This window comes from Macrobrachium rosenbergii, chromosome 14 (genome assembly GCF_040412425.1).
Source record: "Macrobrachium rosenbergii isolate ZJJX-2024 chromosome 14, ASM4041242v1, whole genome shotgun sequence".
Taxonomy (NCBI): domain Eukaryota; kingdom Metazoa; phylum Arthropoda; class Malacostraca; order Decapoda; family Palaemonidae; genus Macrobrachium; species Macrobrachium rosenbergii.
Genome location: NC_089754.1, coordinates 4,502,186 through 4,524,913, shown reverse-complemented (window position 1 = coordinate 4,524,913; position 22,728 = coordinate 4,502,186).

Here is a 22,728-nt window from a genome sequence, read left to right as displayed (position 1 = left end):
GTACTACACCTTTCTAAGGGTGACTCTGAGTAGAAGTAATCTGCTGTAACCTCATTATGTCCTTAGCAAAGCTTTTTCTGGGTAAATCGGATGTTTAAGCCTCATATCCAGGAGGATTACATATATATATATATATATTATATATATATATATATTATATATATATATATATTATATATATATATATATATATATATATATATATATATATTATATATATATATATATATATATATATATATAGCATATATATATATATATATATATATATATATATATATACATATACAGGTTGGGACTATCACTAATCTAAGGCCATTGGGACTCTGAGGGTGCCGATTAGCCATTTATATTAGGCTAGAATACATGAAACCCAGTAGCTAAGCACCTCATCTTAGAATTCAAAATAAAATATCCCATAAATCAGTACAAGTTGGTTAATAAAGAAAGACAATTATCAAATACAGGTAGTGCTCAAAGCTAATGCATAATTCAACTTCTAAGATATTTCCAGCTTAATGTATGTAAGTTAGCAATTAATATTCATACTAAAAATATTTAGAAAACATTTTTAGATTTCACAGAGGCAGTGAGAGAGAGACCTCAACTTATACAGACCAACTTCTTCCTCCTCCTTTATTCCATCTGCTAGTTAAAAAAGTAAAAGAGAATGATAAAAGTATTGTTAGTAACGTTATACTCTTGCGTAAATGTGTACAGCCATACACAATCGAACGGGAAACTGTTGTTTTGCTACTAATCGTATTGGATAACAACTGTTTTGCTTGTATTTCAACCATCAGACGGCCAAAACAATACTGTCAGTATGTTACAAATTACGCAAGTACTATAGGACTGATATATTTTTTGTTAATTATAAATTTTTATTTGCTTTGGAGAAAAGATCTGCAAGGGAAATATACTGCTTCAAAGAATCAAGCTGCAAATTGTAGCTGAAGCTGAGAAAACAATGTTCAACCTCAATGACTATAAAATTATCGTGGCATCAGCAACATGGATGAAACTCGAACAGAAATAAAATTGGAAAGGATGTATTTTAATCAAAACTACTGGGCATGAAAGAATACAAATTACTGCTGTTTTCACGAGCAAAAGATAAATCCGTAAAGTTTGCATTATGATGAAATCAATAGAAAATAGCTTAATGGAATCTTGATTTTTTTTACACAAAACAACATTCCCAAACATTAAACGCCTCCTCAATCAGCCATATATTAACAAAAATAGCAATAATGTCACAACTAGACGCATTTTAGTTATATTTCGACTTAAAAACACTTTGTATAACAAAAATATCATTGTCCCAAATAAATAATCTATATTCATTTACGCTTTACTAGAAGCAAGAAAGCACTTGAATCCGAGTTAAATGCGCGAAATAAACAAAGCGTTATCGATTCCCAAACAAAACATTGATCGCAATTATAATACAAAAGCAATATGAGAATACAGGCAGTCCCTGCTTACTTACGGGTCCGGCTATGACGTTTCTGCAGGTTACGACGCTTTTTCAGATATATTCATCAGAAATTATTTCTGTTTCACTTATTATTCAGGGTTAAGTGACGTCACATACACCAATCTGAGGGAAGAAATATGGCTCCAAAATGGCAGAATAATAAAAATTTGGAGGGTTTTTTTATGAAAAACTCAATAAAAATGCAGTTTACATCGTTTTCAATACACCCAGAGCATTAAAAGTCAGGTTTTCTTAGGATTTTTGACAATTTTCGAACGATTTTTCAAGGTTTATACTTCCATTTTTCGGCTTATGACGGCGTAAGAACGGAAAACTCATTGAACCGGGACTGCCTGTATACACAATTGGGTACACTGTAGTAAAGCATAACTTTAAAAGATCCATTTAAAAGATACACATTCATATGTTGATGTTTAAGCGTTAATACCAGCATGGCGGCGGATAGAGTTCAGTATAATGTAGGCTAGGTTAATGATATGTCGCCATACAATATACCAACGATATGTAGCCCATAATGCATACCATAACTTAGGCCAAAGACAATAATAAAGGTAAAAATGGAACAGCAAAAGCACGCTTTGTGTTTACAAACTCCTCCAGTTTGTCGAGCGCAGTACAGCGCCACCAAATCAAGTGGCTACAGCTTAGCAGAGCAGCTTAATTCGAAATATTTAGAAATTACTTGTACTAAATTTCCAGCCGGATTACCATCATTCGACTACTGATTGCCGGATTAGTGATGGTCAACCTGTATGTATATATATATTACAGTAATCCTTCAGGTATCCAAATAATATATATACATGAGTAGGTATATATATATATATATATATATATATATATATATATATATATATATATATATATATATATATATATATATATATATATATATATATATATATATATATATATATATATATATATATATATATACATACAGTAATCCTTCAGGTATCCATATATATATATAATATATATATATATATATATATATATATATATATATGTATAGTATAATACAGATACTTCATGATCTTACACGCATTCGAGTTGCGCGAATTCACACACACAAACTTTTCACTGGAACCTAACTAATGGGCACACGTGATTTTTTCACAGACACGAAATTCTTGAGAGACCCTGCAGAAGTGGGTGTTTAAAGTAATTTACAAGTTTTCGTGCTTTGTGTGTAAAAAGTGTATGAAAATACATTTCATTCTCTTTATATGTAAAATCTGTATGAAAATGCATTTCATGTTTATGTGTGTAAAATCTGTATGAAAGTGCATTTCATGTTTTAATGTGCAAAATTCTATGAAAATGCATTTCATGTTTATGTAAAATTCTAAGTGAAATGCATTTCATGTTTTCATGTGTAAAATCTGTATAGAAATGTATTATTTTTTATTTTTATACATGCATAAATATGATGGCAGAGGAAATTTCAGCACATTTGTTAGTACTTTTACAAGATGTGATACCTATTTGCAAAGTTACTGCACTTTCAAAGATGATAATTCTGCAGAAAATGCTTGTTTAATGTTTGAAGTACATTTATAAGATTTCATGCTTTTAACTGTAAAATTGATATGAAATTTTACATTTATATTTGCATACATAAATATCATACAAGTATTATGTCCATTTGGTAAAGTCTTTGTCACAAGGACTTTACATGACCTTTGAGATGAGGTGGTTCAGTCAGCACCTAATTTCCATAAAATGAATTGGTTAATGTAATATCAGAGATGTAACTAAGAATTGTATATAAGTGTCATTCTTGAAAATTACTCAGTTCACCTTGGAGAAAAGGTGCAATCTGTTTGTGCATGTAATTACAGCATCGCTCAGTTGGTACTTACAAGATGTGATACCTTAGTTACTGCATTTTTCAAAGATGATACCCTGTAGAAAGTGTGTAATTTTAAGTTTTCTTGTTTTTAGGTGTAAAATCAGAATGGAAAATTTGTATTTATATATTTGCAGATAAACAATGATACAAAAGTAGTACAGTTACTTTATTACAGTATCTCTAAACATATTTTACAACTTATTATTTCTGTACGTCATTACCTGTACACTATATAAATTCTTAAATTGATTGAATTTACCTGTACTCACTACCTTTCCACGTAACATTATGTACATGTTTTCAATATTTTGTGGAATTTGAAAATTTTGTTGACTGACCCATGATCGCTTTTTGCCTAGTGATTTAAAGAAAACGCTTTTTGCTCTAAGTGACAAAGAAATATCCCATGAATTAGGGGTAACATTAGTATACGTATGCACCTACTGTAAATGCGCTTATTATGAAATCAGTACTCAATTTTTATGTCAACCATTTACTGTATTCCTTTAAGGGTAATAAGCTAAATTTTGAATAAAATTACACTAACTTTAGTTCATTTAAAAGAAGGAATACTTTGGGAGCATGATTAGGGTCATATTTAGTACTTAAACCTGAAATAAACATTTACTAGCATTTTTAAAAGCCATGCCAAATTTAAGTGAAAACACCTGCACGAGGGGCTCTGAACCTGACCTGGCGTAATTTCTGAGGTATGACTGTATGCTTTTATATGTATATACAGTATATATATGTAATATACATACACATATGTATATACATGTTAAGTCCTCGTGTACGACGGGTCCGCTTACGACGCCGCGAGGTTACGACGCCAGATATATTCATCAGAAATTAATTCCCGACATATTACAATGCATGTTCCAGGGTTGTGACGGCCGCATAATCGATCTGACGGAAGAAATATGGCTCCAAACGGCAGAATAAAAATTTGGAGTTTTTTTAATGAAAACTCACTAAAAATTTAGTTTACATTGTTTTCAATACACCCAGACCATTAAAAGTAAGGTTTTCTTAGGATTTACCACTTCGACTTAATTTTCGGTTTATGACGATTTTCGGCTAATGGCGCGGCATAAGAACGGAACCCCCGCCAGAAACTAGGGACTGCTGTATATATGTATATACATAAATACACAGTAATCCTTCAGTATCTGAATACAGAGCCAAGGGTCCGTCAGGTAGGCAAAATCTGAGTAATGGCAAGTAAATATCGAGGTGTTCAAGGCAATCCCCTACCCTTCCACACCCAACCACCTCACCATGTAACTGTAAACACTCAGTATTCTTATACATAACAACTATCACACTTAAACCTAAAAACTAAATGCAAAGACAATTATATACCTTTTTTCTCTCAAATTTATAAATAAAATGTACTGCAAAATACACTGAAAAAAATGCAACCCTTCTATTTCTTTCCTAATAAATAACATAGTTCAATAAACAGGTAGGCTACCTGTGTTTACCATATCGGACTATGGTTTTATGACCATTAATGTGTATTTATACAGGACTTCCTTATCAGTTGTTACCGTATTATATTACCATACACTAGATAAAAATGTGTGGGCTGTGTATGAACTTCAGAGCTGGGCTAACCATTTGCAAAACTGAGATAAGCTTTACAGCTTTATTTAAGATAAAGGTAAAAGAATAGCCATTTACGTGACAGAATCGTTTATACTTTTTATTATTAAGTTGATATATCATCATTATATGTATAAACAACCCGATCGTCCCGCCATTTGTAATGTTTACACTCAGAATCAGCTGATTGGGCATATTACCAAAAGAATTAGGAAAATAATTTTTTACTTGCAAAAAAAATGACTGTATTAATGGAATTATTTTATTTTTGTACATAATTGTAAATCCTGGTATACAAAGGTAACCAACATACTTTATGGTAAAGAAAAATTCCTCAAAATAGTGCAGAACAGCTCCCGATTCGCTTGCTTACTGATGTAAACATTAAACAGTCTTACGATGCCATTGAATGAGTGCATATGCATGTCCATTACTTTTTTTTTTATTTTATTTTTATTTATTTATTTTTTTTGCTTGATTTACTGTACAGCTTTATTATAAGTTTAGTTGACTCTAAGTGATTATCAGACTTATCTTTAACAGTACACAAGAGAGTATTGTATTGAAGTTGATATCTAATCATATATAAATAATAAACCAAAACTCCAGGAAGTTCACAATGCCATTGAATGAGTGCGCAGCATATGCACGCGCTTTACCTTTTTTTTTTTTTTTTTTTTTCTTTCTTGATTTACTGTACAGTTTTTATTATAAGTTTAGTTGACTCTAAGCATGATTATCAGACCATCTTAACAGTACACAAGAGAGTATTTTATTGAAGTTGATATTTCTTCTAATCACCATAAAAAATATTTAAAATAATGCACTTCATGTGTAGCAAGACAAAACCAAACAGTCTGTACCAAGTCTACCAACGGCGAGAATGTGTGTGTGGTAGAGCATCGCACATATGCTCACATGATTGCTTTTATTTTTAGTCTGTAAACTAAAATAATGAGAAAATACAGTAAAATATAAATAGCATACTGTAGCATAAAATATAAACAGCAGTGTATGTGTGTGTTATAAACAATGTAAGAGTTTGTGTTACTGTATTAGGCTTTCATGTAAACATTATCATTATTATTCAGACGATGAAACTTATTCATATGGAACAAGCCCACAGAGGCCATGTACCCAAAATTCTGTATTTCAAAGAATATGGTGTTCACAGGAAGTAAGAGGAGGTAAACTGAGATACATAGAAAGGGGATCCAATTTATTAAAAAAAAATAAATGAATAAATATATTAAAATGCAAGGAAAGTAGTACTAGAAAGTAATGTGCATTGTAATTTTTGCTTGAATTTTTAAAGTTTCAGTGGCACTTCTGAACTGAGAAGTTCAACAGCTGGACATTTACTGCTTATTGGTAATTGTTTTTCAGTGAACTGATTGCTCTGGCAGGCAAAGGAATCAGGGATCAATTGTGAATGTGAAAGATCTCTGTTCAAATACAACTTATGAAAAAGTGACAACAAAGAGACCATCCGTTGATGGTCCAAGTCAGAATCAAGTACTGTTAGGAAACAGAAACTCACCGCCCACGATCTGCTCTGTCTAAAAAGAGAGAAACTGGCAGAAGCAGACGTCTACACCGAGAACAGTATTCTAGTAAAGGAAGCACAAATGACTTGAAACAGGTTGCATTGATTTTATCACTTGTAAATATATGAGGTCGTAACGTTATAAATATATGAGCCATTACAAACAATACCTAACTTTCAGGCGGCATTTGCTGAAACTTTACACCTAGAATAGTTAAAGCTTTGGACTCATTCAGCAAAGTTCCATCCATTTGAAGGGGAGGATGGGGTGGGAAATTAAGATCTGCTAATCGAGCAGTTTCTATTTTACTGAGTTCAGCTCATTCCCACTGACTACAATTCATTCACTAATCTAACTTTTGTCCCGATTGGAGGCTGAGGGCAGCTTCATTTCTGTTAAGTGGAGACTTTACTAAGATCATTGCCATACTGAATCTTGCTTTCCAGGCTGTAATAACTATATCACTCTGTTTACACTAAAATAACAGGAACCAAGAACACTACCCTGTGAACTCCAGACAAATAGGTCTTGTCTACTAAAGATCCCGCCCACAGCAACCGCTGCTGCTTACCTGTGTAAGGAAATCTGAAGTAATCGTGAAACATATCCACCCAGTACAAGAATTCAGTTATAAATAAGTGCTCAGATTTATTAAATTGTAATTTTAAAGTTTCAGTTGCACTTCTGGAACTGAGAAGTTCAACAGTCTGACATTTACTGCTTATTGGTACTGCTTTTCACTTAATCTGGTTGTTCTTGGCAGGTAAAGGATCAGGATCAAGTGTGAATGTGAAAGATCTCGTTGAAATACAACCTATGAAAAAATGACAAATAAGAGGTCATTACTAAATTGTAATGGAATGGAATACTGTATAGAGTTTATGCCAAAGACAATCACTGGGACCTGTGAGGTCATTCAGCGCTGGAAAGGGAATTGAGAGTAGATAGGTTTGAAAGGTGTAACAACAGGAAAACCTCACAGTTGCACTATGAAATAATTGTTAGGCGAGGGTGGATAGCAAGCTGGAAGAAGATATGGAGGTACAGTAAAAGAAATGAAAGGGGTTGCAGCTACGGGCCAAAGAGATGCTGCAAGAACCTTTAGTAATGCCTACAGTGCACCCCATAAGGTGCACTGATGGCGCTACCCCCCATGGGAGATTTACTAAATCGAGAGCAGCACTAAAATCTATTCGAATTACTCTGCACTCAAAACCCTTATCAAGGTTTCTTTGCAACTGGCAAGTGAAGTCTAAAAAAGCATTGCAGATACCTAACTGCTTCCTATATATGCATTGACTAAAAGCTAGTATCCCTTAGATTCCACATACTTATATAGTGGCTAAAAATAATTTTTTTTATTTTTTGGCAACTTTGGAGAGCACAGGATGAATAGAGATACCTGCAGTTACTGCAGTCTGAGATATGCCACTCTTGGAACTGGCACTCGCCTGCAGATACTACATTGACATAAAAATCTATAGAATCTACTTATCTTGGGATACAACACAGTAGAAGCTTTTTTAAAAACCAAAGGAAAGAAACCAACAGGATCTTCTCCACCCAATCTATCAAGATTATCCAGAATTTTCTTAACATCCTTAGAGTGAAAGGCAAATTTTAAAGAATAGGATCAGGATGACAAGTATCAGGGAGAGGGACATCCTCAGCAGAATGCTTAGCTTCAAAAGTCAGTGAAGCAGTCTAGTCTCTCTCTCTCTCGGTGCGAATTGTGGCGCAAAACTCTACATTCTAGTAATATTCAATCATGCACTTCATTTTGCAACAAATTGGAAATCTCAGCACAATATTTGATTTATGGTGAATTTTTGAAAAACTTTTCTTACGCCTTCATGCGTAACTCGCCTAAAATTTCAGAAATTTTTCGGCCATTTTGTCGAATTTTTTGCACTCGTTCTATATTAGCCGTTATATTAAAGTTTTATACATGAAATGTGCTAATTTCATGGTAGAATACAACAGAAGATAGCTCATGGTTGTAGCTTATCAGTTTTGAAATATTTTCACATAAATCACGATAACGCTGTAATTTCAACCTTCAGTCAACTTTAACTCTAATTTAAATGGTAAAAATGCAGTTGTAAGCCAAAACCTTACATTTAGTAATATTCAATCGCTTACTTTCATTTTGCAATAAAATTGGAAGTCTCTAGCAATAATATTTCAATTTATGGTGAATTTTTGAAAAACATTTTCCTTACGCCTGCGCTGTAACTCGGCTGAACATCTCAGAAATTCTTTCGCCTCGTTGTCGTAATATTTGCACTGTTTTATATTAGTCGTTATATAAAGTTTATATGAAATGTGCAATTTCATGTACAATACAACAGAAAATAACTCATGGTTGTAGTTTTTATCAGTTTTGAAATATTTTCATATAAATCACAATAAATAGAAAAATACGATTTCTCGTCAACTTTAATCATCAAATGGTTTTAAAACTGCAATTGTAAGCTAAAACACTTACAGTCTAGTAATATTCAATCAATTAGCTTCATTTTTCAACAAACGGGAAGTTCTAGCACAATATTTCGATTTATGGTGAATTTTTTGAAAAATTTTAAGCCCTACATTTAATTGCATGCATCACTTTGTGATATTTTCTCTTGTGTTATGATCGCTTTTACAATTTGTTATATACTCAAAAATCATCGCAATTTATAATGTACAATATAATCAAAAAATTAACTCATTAGCTTTAATCACAGTTTACAGCTAATTTGTATACAATTATGTTTTTTTTTTCGCTGTCATATATTCCAATATTTATATATGATAATGATATTTTTTTCATTTCTGATGGTTGCATACTAAACTTCAGGCAATGACAAAAAAAAGGAGCCAAAAATGAACTCTTAATCTGAAAACTAAGTGTGCTGTGATTTTTTTAAAAAAACTTTTTTTCCGCTTCGGCGCTAACTCACCGAACGCCGCCAGCATACGGGAGACGTTTTTGTAAATAGAGGTTCGGTGTTTAAGGGTTAATACTGTACATATCCTTTAATGAAATATCAATTAATTCCGTAAACTAGGTGCAGGTGATGCAATTGCACAAGAGCTGAAATACCATCTTGTATGTCTCACTGGCCTTTACAAGAGGGAGAGGTCCCATCTTAGAAATCTTGAGAAAGAACAATGTCACAGTGAAGAACCAGATGTATATCCACTGGTTCTATCAGAGCTGGGATAACAATTATATTGTTCAGCTAAGTTCAGATGGTCCTCCCATATTTCCTCTTACAGACATATCCCACCAGGACTCAAAGCAGTGCTTAGAACATTTTGGCATTGCCTCACCCACTTAAGATAAACAAGATTGAAGGACAAATTGTTAGTAGAAACTCGAATTAGAAGCACACAGGAAAGGAAGAAGTGTGCTACTTGTCTTGCAGAAAGTTGTAGCTTTAGCCCTGTCTCAGATATCTGACTACTCAGATATACTTGTGATTGCTAAAGCAGCAAAGATACTGAGGAACATATTCTGGATCATCACTAAGGTTTGATTTGCACTCTTTGGTGAAGGATGCATCATCGATGCTATCTTTCAAAGTCTGCTCACAGTTCACTAATACAGTCGAATATGGAGCAGACATAAGTCACAGCCAAGGTTTGACCCATCAAAGTCAGGACCTGGCTATTGCTCAGCACCTGCAGCAACTGCTTTCTCAAACAGGAAGGAAGGAGCAAGTGTACATTGGCACTCAAAGGATAGGGAAACTCCTTTTTCATAGTTCATGGGCATGGCTATCTATACCAAAATCGGGAAGAGAAACCTGGTAGAAATGCTTCATGGTCATGGCATGAGTATTTCTAAGACAGGGTGCTGGAGATATCAGCCTGACTGGGAGATGCCACTGTCACCAAGTATGTGGAAGAGGCTGTAGTCTGTCCACCAGTTTTGAGAAAAGTTACATACCTTAGTTTAACCAGACCACTGAGTTGGACAACTGGCCTCCCAGGGCTGGCCTGGAAGGATTAGGATTTATTTTATGTGGCTAAGAACCAATTGGTTATCTAGCAACAGGACTACAGTTGTGTAATCCAACCATTATAATCAAATGAATTTCTATCGCCAGAAATAAATTTCTAATTCTTCATAGCCCGGTTGGAGAATCGAACGCTGGACCAGCAGAGTGCTAGCTGAGAACAGTACCCACCCATCCAATGAGCAACTACCAGTTTAGAGAAAGGGGTTGCTTACCACTGCGGTCATGGACAACATTGATCACAACCCTTCAGCAACTATGGCTACTAACTCTTTTCATGGGACCAGCATTTCAGTATTCCAGCACCCTGCCAAAGACACTGGGGAAAAGAGCGTCAACCAGTACAGTTTGGGCCAGAGAGGGTAAAATCTGTACCTGAGCTACCTGACTCCTTCACAAATATCCCCTGCTTCCTGAAACCAAAAACGCTACAGGCTTAATACATATACAGCTTTCTGTAGCTGCAAATGTGAGGTTTAACTATATGTTACAAAATGATGCTTCAGATAATCTGAATGAGAATTCCCACACACTGAGGGTGACACCATGCATCTGTAAATTCTGTGTTCATTTAAGGCTAAAAAAGACATTTGAGACAGTGTGCTAACATAGATAAGATACTTTATCATACTCCATTATAGTCTTAAAGTGTATAATTTTTCAGTAGCATTATAGTCCTTTCAAGATGCACACATAATAATAGCTCAATAGAAATGCTAGAAATAGATTCTCTAGCCTTATAAATATAGGCATAGATAAAAATTTCTTTGTCTATCTTCGTAGTTGCAGAATTATCACAAAATGTTTCATGGCAGCCATTTTGTATGCCATCTTATCAAAATGGTAAAATATAGTAGGAGCTCAGGTATTATCTTCAATTAATTCTTCTACCCAGAAGACAATATCTGAATAATGATTGATGCATTTATTTCAACAATGATTTACTCAAAGTGTCAGAAATCGTAAACTAGTGGGCTATATTGAAATTTTTGTGACATCCAGATTTTTCAAGAGTGGGGTTAAATGAGCACTTGTACCAACTTCTCATGCTTGTATCACAAGCTGAAATATTTTTCATACCTATGTATTATGACTGATTAGTTCATTACTAAGATACTTGTAAATAGAATGCAGGGACTTCAGTAAAAGAGAACAAACATCAGAACAAATGAATCTATCAATGGAGCAAAAGTTATTTTGTTTAATTTTCAACCAAATCTAGACAATTATATATTTGAGAATCAGAGATAGCTCCAAGTAGTGGGGGACAAGAGCTTGGTAATATATTTAAAGTTTATATGATATTATTTCAACGGTACTGATAATAGGCCAAGCAGGGGATTATGTTCTGTGTGTGTTTTACTACTCCACAAGCAAGTAAGGTAACGAGGGAAATTTTACTGACAACTGACCTATTAATTCTTTTTTATCTTTAATGACTTGATCAATGGGATTTTTAAGGTTTTTTTGTAAGTTGTATCATCATCCAATAGGGCTGTATATGATATGTAGTCAATTACAGTACTATGCGACTTATCCTCATTGTCTTTTAAGATCGGTCAAACTTTTCTTATAGTGAGCAGGAAATTACTTTCATGCCTAACATTGGCAGCTCCATAAACAATACATTTAATTATGTCAACATGATTTTGAGGAAGAGCAGTAATCTGACTGTTGGATACCCATGTATGTAACAGATCAGAGGCTTAGGTCTCCTTCCTTTCACCTCTTATTCAGGGTGTGAACCCAGTCAGTTCAGATCTTTACCTCCCACCAAGAGTGAGTTTATCCTAATGTTAAGACCCAAGTTTGTTCTGCATATGAGCCAGTGGTACCTCCAAATTACAGGCAGTCCTCAGTTAACTGCCTGTAATTTGTATTTTCATAGCTAACAAACCTGTGGTGTTAACATTTACTGCCCACTTAGCCACCCTCTTCAGTTAACAGTAGGCTGGAAGAAAACTGAAACTTTACAGGGTTGAGATCAGGTTGGTTAGTTACCTCTCCCCATCTGATCTCCGTGACGATCTCCAGATGCCACCACCTTTGCATAAACAATCCTGCTTTATTTATACTGGTTTCAGCTGACACCAGAAGATTTATCCTAATGTTAAGACTGCAGGTTTGTTAGCCAGAAAATGCAAATTAATTTAAATATGTTATTTTGCCTTATACTCTCAGGACATCATTTCTAACCACCTAACATCACCCTGAATTTAAAAAAAATATATACAAAAATTACCACACACGGTGTCAACTCATAAACGAACATAAAAAGTAACATCCTTTAAGTATAGCTAAGAAAAATTAGAAAGGGCAAAATGGTACTGTACATTTTTGTTCATCAACAAAATAGTTACGGCTACATCATTTCCAAATTTTCAGTGTAAATACAACATGTTCTGGCTTTATTTTCTGACATAGAACATATTCCTAGGATTCTTAGTTTCAAAGTTATCGCTTATAGATGACACCATCTCAAATGATCCATTGTAGCTTGAACTCATAGCATCTGAGTCTATGCACACTCACATAGTAGTATTAACAAAGGCAGCAATGTAATACTGCACTGCACAAGATATAGAACAAAAAGCATGCTATGGTCACTACTACAATTATCAAAAAGCACTGTTTTTTTTTATTTCTCCATTTTACCCAAATTTTTCATAACCACGGATACACAGGAACCACATTTGTGTTATATTTTGATGTATAATTACAATCTTATGTTTTCATTTTTTCCTGGTTTTACGCTTATTTTGTATTTTCCCACCTTTTCGTAATTTTTTTAGACAGAATGGCTTACTTCCAAGTGAAATAATGTCCAGTTCTAAAAACAGGATGCTTGAAGATGTTATAAAAAATATTTTGATTAAAAGAGAGCATTTTCAATATTTGGTGCTAAAATTGCACACAGCTAGGAATTTGTCAAAAGTTCCATAGTGAAAGGGTAAGAAAAACTGCTTAATTTCCATAAAGTTTAATAAATACATTTTACTTTGTCTACATTGTATGGTCAGTATCTATAATAATTTTAAATTTTAGGTTGGATACATGCTGTTTACACTCCAGAAGATTCCTTTGGTTTGAGGAATTTTCTTCAGCTTTGGCATAGAAAACAGCTTCGAAGTTGCTCAAGTGGGAGGATGCTACACGTTAGTATATAATGACCTTTTCTGTTAGATTAGGCCGTGAGAGAATATTGTTTGTGGTTATTTGAGAAAGAGTACAAATAGAAGCCAATTGAAAACTTCTCATATCCTTGATTGTAACAACAATGTTGCAATTAGTTTTCTGAGTTGTCTCACCCTCTCAACACACGTAGACCCATCTGCATACAAATTCAGTATAAAGCCAAATTAGCATACTTAAATTGCTCTGAGCTCTCCTGGGTGAGCAGTGGTAATGAGAACACTTTAAGATTTGAATATCTTGCACACTGGTGAACTAGGATTTCATCCACTCTTTGCAGAATGAAATGCACATACCCATTAACATTTATAAAAATTTGTGTAGTAGAGCAACTGGTAAGTAAAGGTTATTGTATTTAGGAACCTTGTGCTCTCTTGTATAAAGCTTTCTTTGTAGTTTGGCTTTGTCCTCTGTAGGGGACTAAATCCTTTATTTTACATTTGCGCACATGTGCTTTGTCATTACAAATATTTTACTGTTTAGAGTTACGTATATATTAAAGTGAATTTTAAAAATATAAGTTTTGCAGTGGTGCCACAAAGTTCAGATATCCATCTTCAAGCAGAAATGTTGTGGTATATTAGAAAGGTATGTCCATGTACTCTAGGAAGAACTCATTTGAGCCTCCCACCAGATGAAGAGAAAATATAAGAATACTTATTATCTGTGCCAAAGCCAATAATAATAACCAATTAAAAGAGGTGAGAACATAGGATACGAACTTCCAGCATGTAATATCAGTACTTGTTTCATCACAGTCAATGAGTTCTATAGTTATTTGATGTGTAGTAACAGGTCATGAGTTACTCTACATCTTTTCTTTTCTATTTTTTTTTCATGGCAATTACAGGTGAAAGAAGAAGATAAAAAGCCTGATCCTGAGAAGCCATTAGATTCAGAAACTAAAGAAAATGAGAATGGAGAACATGCACACTTAACCCAGTTTGAATTGCATGGTTTGAAGGCAATTGTCATGTATCTTCATGTTTCCCACCAGTAAAAGTGTGCCTGATCTCATAACAGACCCCATAGCATTAATAAGAGATGTCAGAACAGCTGTAGAAAACACAGATATGATATAACTGTGAGAAGTTTCAACTTGGTAAGCCTGTATTGGGAGTGGTGGCCCAGGGTAAGTAGCTGTCTTGTAAATTAAATATTTATTCAATTTAGTTGTATTCACAGGTAAGGCATTTCCTCACTCTAGCTTTTATCTGCCTTTCTAAACAGTAGGGTAGATACATTTGTAATACTAGTTCAAAAGAGTCAATTACATGAAGGAAATATAAAATGCCATCGAATTTTGAAGTGAACTTCCAACACATACACTGACTATACAGTAATTAGAGAAATTGAGAAAGCATGTTTGTAGACTATATGTATAGTATATGAATGAACTAATGCCATATGACTAAGGAATGTGTGTATATATTACTAAGAGGAAAGGAAGAACTCCATGGATAGGAAGTGTTGATCATGTAGATCATAGAAGCTAATGTGAGTACTAATGCTCTGCAAAGCAAGTAGCACATGCCAAATATAGGCATCACAAAAGTAATGCTGTTCAGTGGACTTGATATATGCAGGTAATCAAAAATAAGTAGTAAAAATACATTATTTTGTAGAGGAAAACTAAGAAGTGTAGTTGAAGATTAAAATGCTTGTTTATTATGGCAAGCTGTTAGTTGATCAGTTATGATCTTTGCTCAATCTCTAAGATTCCACCAAAGCCTCCACCTTCTTCAGCTAGCTTCCGAGGGAGCACTGACCATCTCTACAAGCTTGACAGAGGTGTTTTGAGTGTCTCTAGCAAATAAGTACTTTGGTCCAGTGGAGAATGTAACAGTGCAGTCACTCAGTAACAGGTGTTTAATGTGCGGTACCTTTCCAGGAAATTCTCTGCAGTTGCACCTTATAGATGATTAAGTTTTATAGTGAAACTTAACCCCCTCACATTTGCTTTTATTTCTGTGACTGCTTGGCACAAGCTCAACAATTGGTAGTTAAAATAATCATAATCTTAATTCTTCTGATAGCTACCCCATTCTTTGGAGGTTAGTAAGACTGACTGCTTTGGCTGTCATTTTTCTTTCTCCGATGAACCAGTGCTCTAAAATTTGAGTTTGTTTTTCTTGCAAAGAATTGATCAGTTTTGATTTTGGTTTCATATTCAGCAATATGGTTTCTTCTTCTCAATCTTCTGTATTGAAATCTGTTAGATTTTGTAAAGTAAGTGGTTGTAAGATCAGATTGGTTAATATTCATGAAATATGCATTGATCGAGAGGTGAATTGTGATTCAGACAGCTATTTTGATCATTGCAAGCATTGGGAGAAGATGATGAAATGCTGAATTAGAAGAGAGAAGGATAGACTTAGAAAGGGAGTAAAAAGAACAGATGTCTGGAATGTAGGTCCTCTGTAGAATTAACACCAGTCAAGAAGATAGAGATAGGTCTATAGATTCTTCTGTAGTGGATATAGATCCTTCTACATCCAAAATGTCAGGTCAGGGTAGTAGGTTGGATTTAATTGCATTCAGATATTGACTTGGTTAAATCTAGGTTGAGTTTTTGTATAACAATTTGAGTCTATTGCATTGATTGTGTCCAGTGTATTGGCAGGGCTAATGTATCCCCTCTTGCCTTTGGCTACCTTCTTTGGACGTAGCCTTGCCTGTTACCTCAGTGCCCCCTGGCTGACAGGCCTGTAGTCCTGGGGTTTTCAGACAAGGACTAGCATCCCAGGATGTTGTGCATATGCAGTAGTCTCCTGCCTTACCAGTCCTCTGTGGACTGAGTTAGATTATGGTTGCATAAGGACAAGTTTGGTAGGTCTAAATCTTTGTGTTTTTATGGTAGGTGCATGTCTTTGTGTTTGACCCCATTGTCCCATGGTTCCAGCAATTTGTCTGTTGTAACTAATTGTATCTGCAGCAGTGCTGCCATTGCACCCTGCAGCGCCTCAAGGAGCCTCTGAGTCTATAGATAGGCAATCATTTAGTAAGCTTGAGCCAGCTCTCCTCTGATCAATAATGGTCCAAGTTTTGTTTTGACAAGGCCACTGTTATGCCCATGCCTGACTTTTGTGGATTTTATGGATTGCCTTCAAGCTTAGGCGGTTGCACACTATTCACAATCACCTATGTTAGTTCCCCTACAATCGCCATTGAGGTGTCGAAATCTTCAGACAGTTCCGCATATGTTGTTGAATCCTTTGTGAGGTGCCATATCTGAGGCTGCAATAAGACGCTACTGGAGTTTGTATAGTGGCATCAGTGACTCCATATAGGCTGTCATATGAATCACTATAGATACAAAGAGTATATTTACCTATCATTAATATTATTTTGTTGATATGTTGCAAACATAATATCATTGGTTCATATTCTTTTAATAACCGTTGTATTTCTCTAGGTGTAATCTGGTCTGTAGACCATTTTATTCATTTGTATAATATAACTATTGAAAATTTTTTTATAAAGTCAGGTTTTACTCTCTTTTTTTGTATTATCAATTTGCAATTTTCTAATAATTTACTCACAACATTCATCTGTTTTCCTTATAATGGACTAAGTGCTCAATGCACATGCACCCTTTTCATGTTACTCAAATCTGTTTTTCTTTTTTTCTATATTTCATAAAAATTTCTTATAATGTTTGTTAAACTATCTTTTGCTATGCTTTTTGTTGTTATTGTATAATTCAATGAAACAATCATTACACCCACAAGTATTATCATGTGTATTTCTCTTTTCATTTGCTCTTGTTCCAATTACTGGAGAAGGAGTAATCTCTTCTCCCTTGACATAATCATTATCATCTATGGTATGATTCTCTTTCTTCTTCAGTCTTCTCGACATTTGCCTTCATAGGTTCTATTATTATTTTAGGAGATAAAGGTATATTCTTAGCTTGTTTTTTTTTTGTTCCTTTTTCATCTCCTTTATCTTTGGTTTAACTGATGTTTCTCTATTAATATTTGGTTTCTTCATTTTTGGGTAGGTGTTCTCTCCAAGGCCTTTTTATCTTTAATTTCCTGTCTATCTCTACCCTCTTCTGTTACTTTAGTAGCAGCATCCTCCTAATGTTTCTATCTGCATTAATATTTCAAATGAACTGGATAAAATATTATCCATCTCATTTGTACCTGTTTCTTTATTCTTTACCATTTTATTTTTATTTCTAAATTATTAATTTTTCTTGAGATTTACTTTTCTGTTTCTCTGTTATTTCTATCTGTTTCTGCTTTTTGCTTCATTTTTGCTCTTGTTATTGATGAATATGAAATGTTTCTTAGATGGATCTTGCATTTCCTCTCCTTTTAATTCCAATTTAGCCTCTTTGATAGACATCCTGTTCGTTCTTGTAACATTTTCAATTCTGTATTGTATATATAATACATGCATTCTTTGGATCTTGCATGGTGATTTTGCCCACAGTTCACACACTTGGGTTCACTGCATTTTCCACTGCGTGGTATGTTCAGTAGATCCACAATAAGCGCATACCGGTTTCATTTCTACAATTTGTGTGTGTGTGGCCATACTACTGCAATTTTGACATTGCAGTGGTTTTGGGACATAGGGTCTTAACTCTATTTTGGCCTAATATTTTTATTTTTGAGGTAGATCTTCACCCTCAAATTTTATTTTTGCTATTTTTAACGTTTGTCTATTGTTGTTTTTACTTGATAGAGCATATACCTCACAATCTTGGACATTTGGGTATCTTCTCTTGAGAGAGTCCAATAGCATTTTCTTATCGACTGTTCGTTATTGTTTTCATTAAGTACAATGGTACCTGAATGCTGTTCATAGTATCGTGATTTTTACTTTTATGTTAATACTGTCTATATTTTCAGAGACAAATAGTCCTCGGACTGACTTTTTTTGTTGTGGCTTCTATTAGCCAAGTTTTTTCCTTTATTTGTCTAAACGACATGTCTGTCGTTGGATGCCTATTTAATAAATAATTTCTCTAGTTTTAGGGCTGAAATATTTTGGTCAGCTTCCATGGTTAGAAACCTTGACCAACTTCCACTCCCAAGAGGGAGTCAGTGAGTCAAGGTTAGTCATGTTTATTTACTCTTTTTGGGAGTTCTATAGGGTATTAAGGTTTTAATACCACTCTGTTTTGGATTATTTGGATTATCCTGAGAATTGTCCATTTCCATGCTAGATTTGCTCTGTGCTGGAGCAGCGGTCATCATCTGTGCCGGAACAATGCCATCAGAGGGTCCAGGGGTACTTAAATCTTTGACACTACTTATCATAAAGATTGAAGGAAAGAAAAAAAAATAAATAAATAAAAACAAAAAATAAACCTGAAAACTTTAAAAGATATCATCAGCCTTTCACGGAGTTTATTCTTCCACCAATGGCACAAGTGAGAACTGACTACCAAATGTCCACTCCCCTACCCTACCCCGAGGGATGGCACAACATGATTCGAGTGGCCCAAGTGTAAGCCAGCCCTGCTTGCTAGGACTGAGAGTATTTCAAAAATACAATCATCTCCACCTAATCACATCATGGGCAAACCGGATAGAATGCCGAGGGTCCTATCCTAGAACCCAGAACCCCCTGGAATCCGTGGTCTGGCCCTAAGAATAGTTCCCTTTTGAGCTATCAATCTGATAACTCTCAGGTCTGAACATTATCGGGCAGTTGATGGTCCTACCACAGTTCTCACTATTTAGCTTCGAATATAAACCCATTCCCAGCTATGATATCTTTTCCTATTTATCAGGTCCAATTAATTTCAGTAACAGTGGAAAATTCCACATAATTTAATCCAAACAAATATTTAATGCCATATGGGGACTCTTGGACTTAAACGGGAATGGATTCCTGGGGTTCCCTCACCACGTCAAGGTGGTCCCAAAACGAGGGGGCTAGGGGAGGAGGTACTTTTTACTATTAAAGGCACTTGTATATTTATAGTCATGACTCAATCTTCTAGCTCTAATTGGGAAAGGTGGTGGATGGTTGTTTATAAATACATCTCCAGCTCTTAATTCAAATAATTTTTTTGGTTGGAGAATCACTGGTTTGAATTCTTAAAGTACTTTTCATTGTTACTAGTTCTCTATGGAGAGACAAAGGCAGTCCACACATTCAACTTGTAAAGATGATTTTGGTGATGATCTAAAGGCTCCAAAGCATATTCTAAGGCCTTCATTGTGAACAGGGTCTAACATTTTCAGAACTGCGTCAGATGCCGAGCCATATACTTCGCTTCCATAATCAATGATGGACAGAACTGTTGCCTTATACAGCACAGTAAGGATATGTCTATCGGCTCCCCAAGTAGTGTTCGATAGTTTTCTAATTAGATTTAATGCTCTTTTACTTTTAGATTTTTATGTAATGTGGGCTCTCCAGTTCAAGTGGGTATCAAATACTAATCCCAAAAATTTTGCTGTTTTTGACCTGTGATGAAAGATCAAGGTTGAAATGAAATGCTTATTAAAAAATTCACAATAAAAATATAATTGAACTTCTATATACATCAAAAAATATATCTCTTGCTTTATCTATTATCTGCTGAACATCAAATTTATCAATTAATTGGTAACTGAAACAAAATATACCTGAAAAATCACGTGTCCACTAAACACAATGTAAATATGAAATAATCTAATGAAACCTTCAAACAAATCAGCAATATTATTAAAGAATACTAATGAGAATTGAAATCTCAAATGGATATCTGAATTACAAATATGATTCCTACAGCTAATAAGGTCTTGCAGATTGAATGTGGCTATATTTTCGCAAAAAACATTGCCTTACAGAATTGGAAGACTTATCGGTAGCTGTTCCAGACGCCCTCCTCCTGCGGGAAAACAAGGACATTAGAAACTACTCATGGTAAATAAGTCACAGCTAAACACTGAACTAAATGTTACAAAATGATATTGTCCTTCATAAATTCAAACTAGCTTTACAAAATTACTACTTTCACTCAAGATAAATGAAGAATTACAATTTTGGTTTCGACTGATGACGACGAAGTTATATCTTAATGCAAACTTAAGTGTATAAGTACAATTTCACAATAAATTTTATGCTCAAGTAAAACATTTTCATACAAACTTAAGTTTCCAACACTTCTACACAACAACTACTTTCGGATTACTCAATGAAACTTGTCAAAACAAACAAAACAAGCCCCCAAATACAGAAATCATGCACAGATTCATAGATAAAAAGGGGAATTGTGTATGGTCTCTCAAATCACCACAGCACACCCAACGAGCACACGGACAGAGTACAAGTACTGTATTGGCATCATGTTCTGTTGTGAAAAGAAAACATCATAAACATGTCTATGTACTTGCATTCCATGTTCTTTTATTTCAGTTTTGTAACTGATTTCATTCATGTCTATTTGATGTCATTTGCTCTTTTTTATTCAATTTTTTGTGATTTTAAAAAACTTCTTAGTCTTGATGGTTGATAGTAATCTGGTTTTGTCTTGTTTTATTAATTGAACATCAGGTTATTGCACTCCAATTCTAAGAAAATTGTGTGTGTTAAAGTGTGAGCTAAAGATTATTACTCCATTGATCCTATATAATTCTTTTTAATAAAAAAATTAGAGCATTGTGATGTGTGGAATTCATAACACTGTAAATTGCCAATTGTAACCATGCAATTTTACCCTGGCTTGCTAAGTTTTATGATTTTTTTTTTTTTGCATGAATTCCTGATAGCAAATGTCAGGCGGAATGGTACTGAAAATGGCAATGCACAAATAACAGAGAAACTACTTGAAAAAAAAGTTATGAGTTCTGTGAGATGCAGAACTTTTAGGGGGGAGTGGTGAACTGATCTATATAGAAATTCATGTTTGAGACGTAACAGAAAATCTGCCAGTTGTTTATGCGTATTTGTGATCAGAGAGTAACGAACAGATACTACTGATTCGCCAAACACCATACGATTGTTTGCGGCTTGGCATGGACAATTCAAATGAGTGCCATACACTGAAGACCTTATTGGTTCCTTTCAATTATATGAGACCAATCAGAGAGGCCTATGACCTAAAGCAAGTTCAGTTTGAAAAGTTAATGGTCAGCAGGGTGTAAGCTGTCGACAGGTTGGGGCTCATCTCTAAGACAGTGATTGGCACGTCACCTCAAGAGTACCTTCCGTTAAGTAGCTTAATATTGGCAACAGGGTCTGTGTAACTGTTTAGGAAAATACATGTGTTAATTGTATCTTACGTGTTTCATTTGTACTGGTAGAATCTTTATATGACCGAGAATCAGGTCACATATATGACTAAAATATTTTCTGTAAAACAGAATTCCAACAAATCTAAAAGCCCATAAAAATGCCAAAATGTAGAAAATAAATGCTATATTTCAGAGACCAAACTGACTCTCTCCTCAGACAAAGTAATGAATGATAAAGAGTTACAGAAAAGTGGTATTTATACCAGAAGGTTCATAGGTCAGACATTACGTCACTCCAGTCAACAATTTCTATTTAATATTCTTAATCGCTGGTTAGAAGAAGATTTTATCTATCGTATCTGAATCCCAGGCTCCTTTTGAAAGGTTCATCATATTTCTTTGACTAATCAAAGCTGATTCCACCATCTGGCTTTTGAACCGACAACTGCTGCTATAAATTGTAAGTGACAAATTCCAGTTTATTCTGTGATTATGGTTATTTATGTGGTTAAAAATACTGAGCTCTGCTGTCCATACCTAACTGAATGTTTATGCTGATAATATCTGGGGAGTGATTTACCTGTAAAACTGATATAAGACTGTTCACAATAGAGGCATGGGATTTCATAAACTGTATCTTTATGACTGGCTTTTTGCTCGATGTTAATATATATGTATATATATGTTTATATATATATATATATATATATTATATATATATATATATATATATATATATATATCAGGTATTCCCCTACTTACAATGAGGTTAGGTTCAAAAAAAACCCATCGTTTGTTGAAAAAATCGTAACTCAAATATGGCTAGCCTACACTT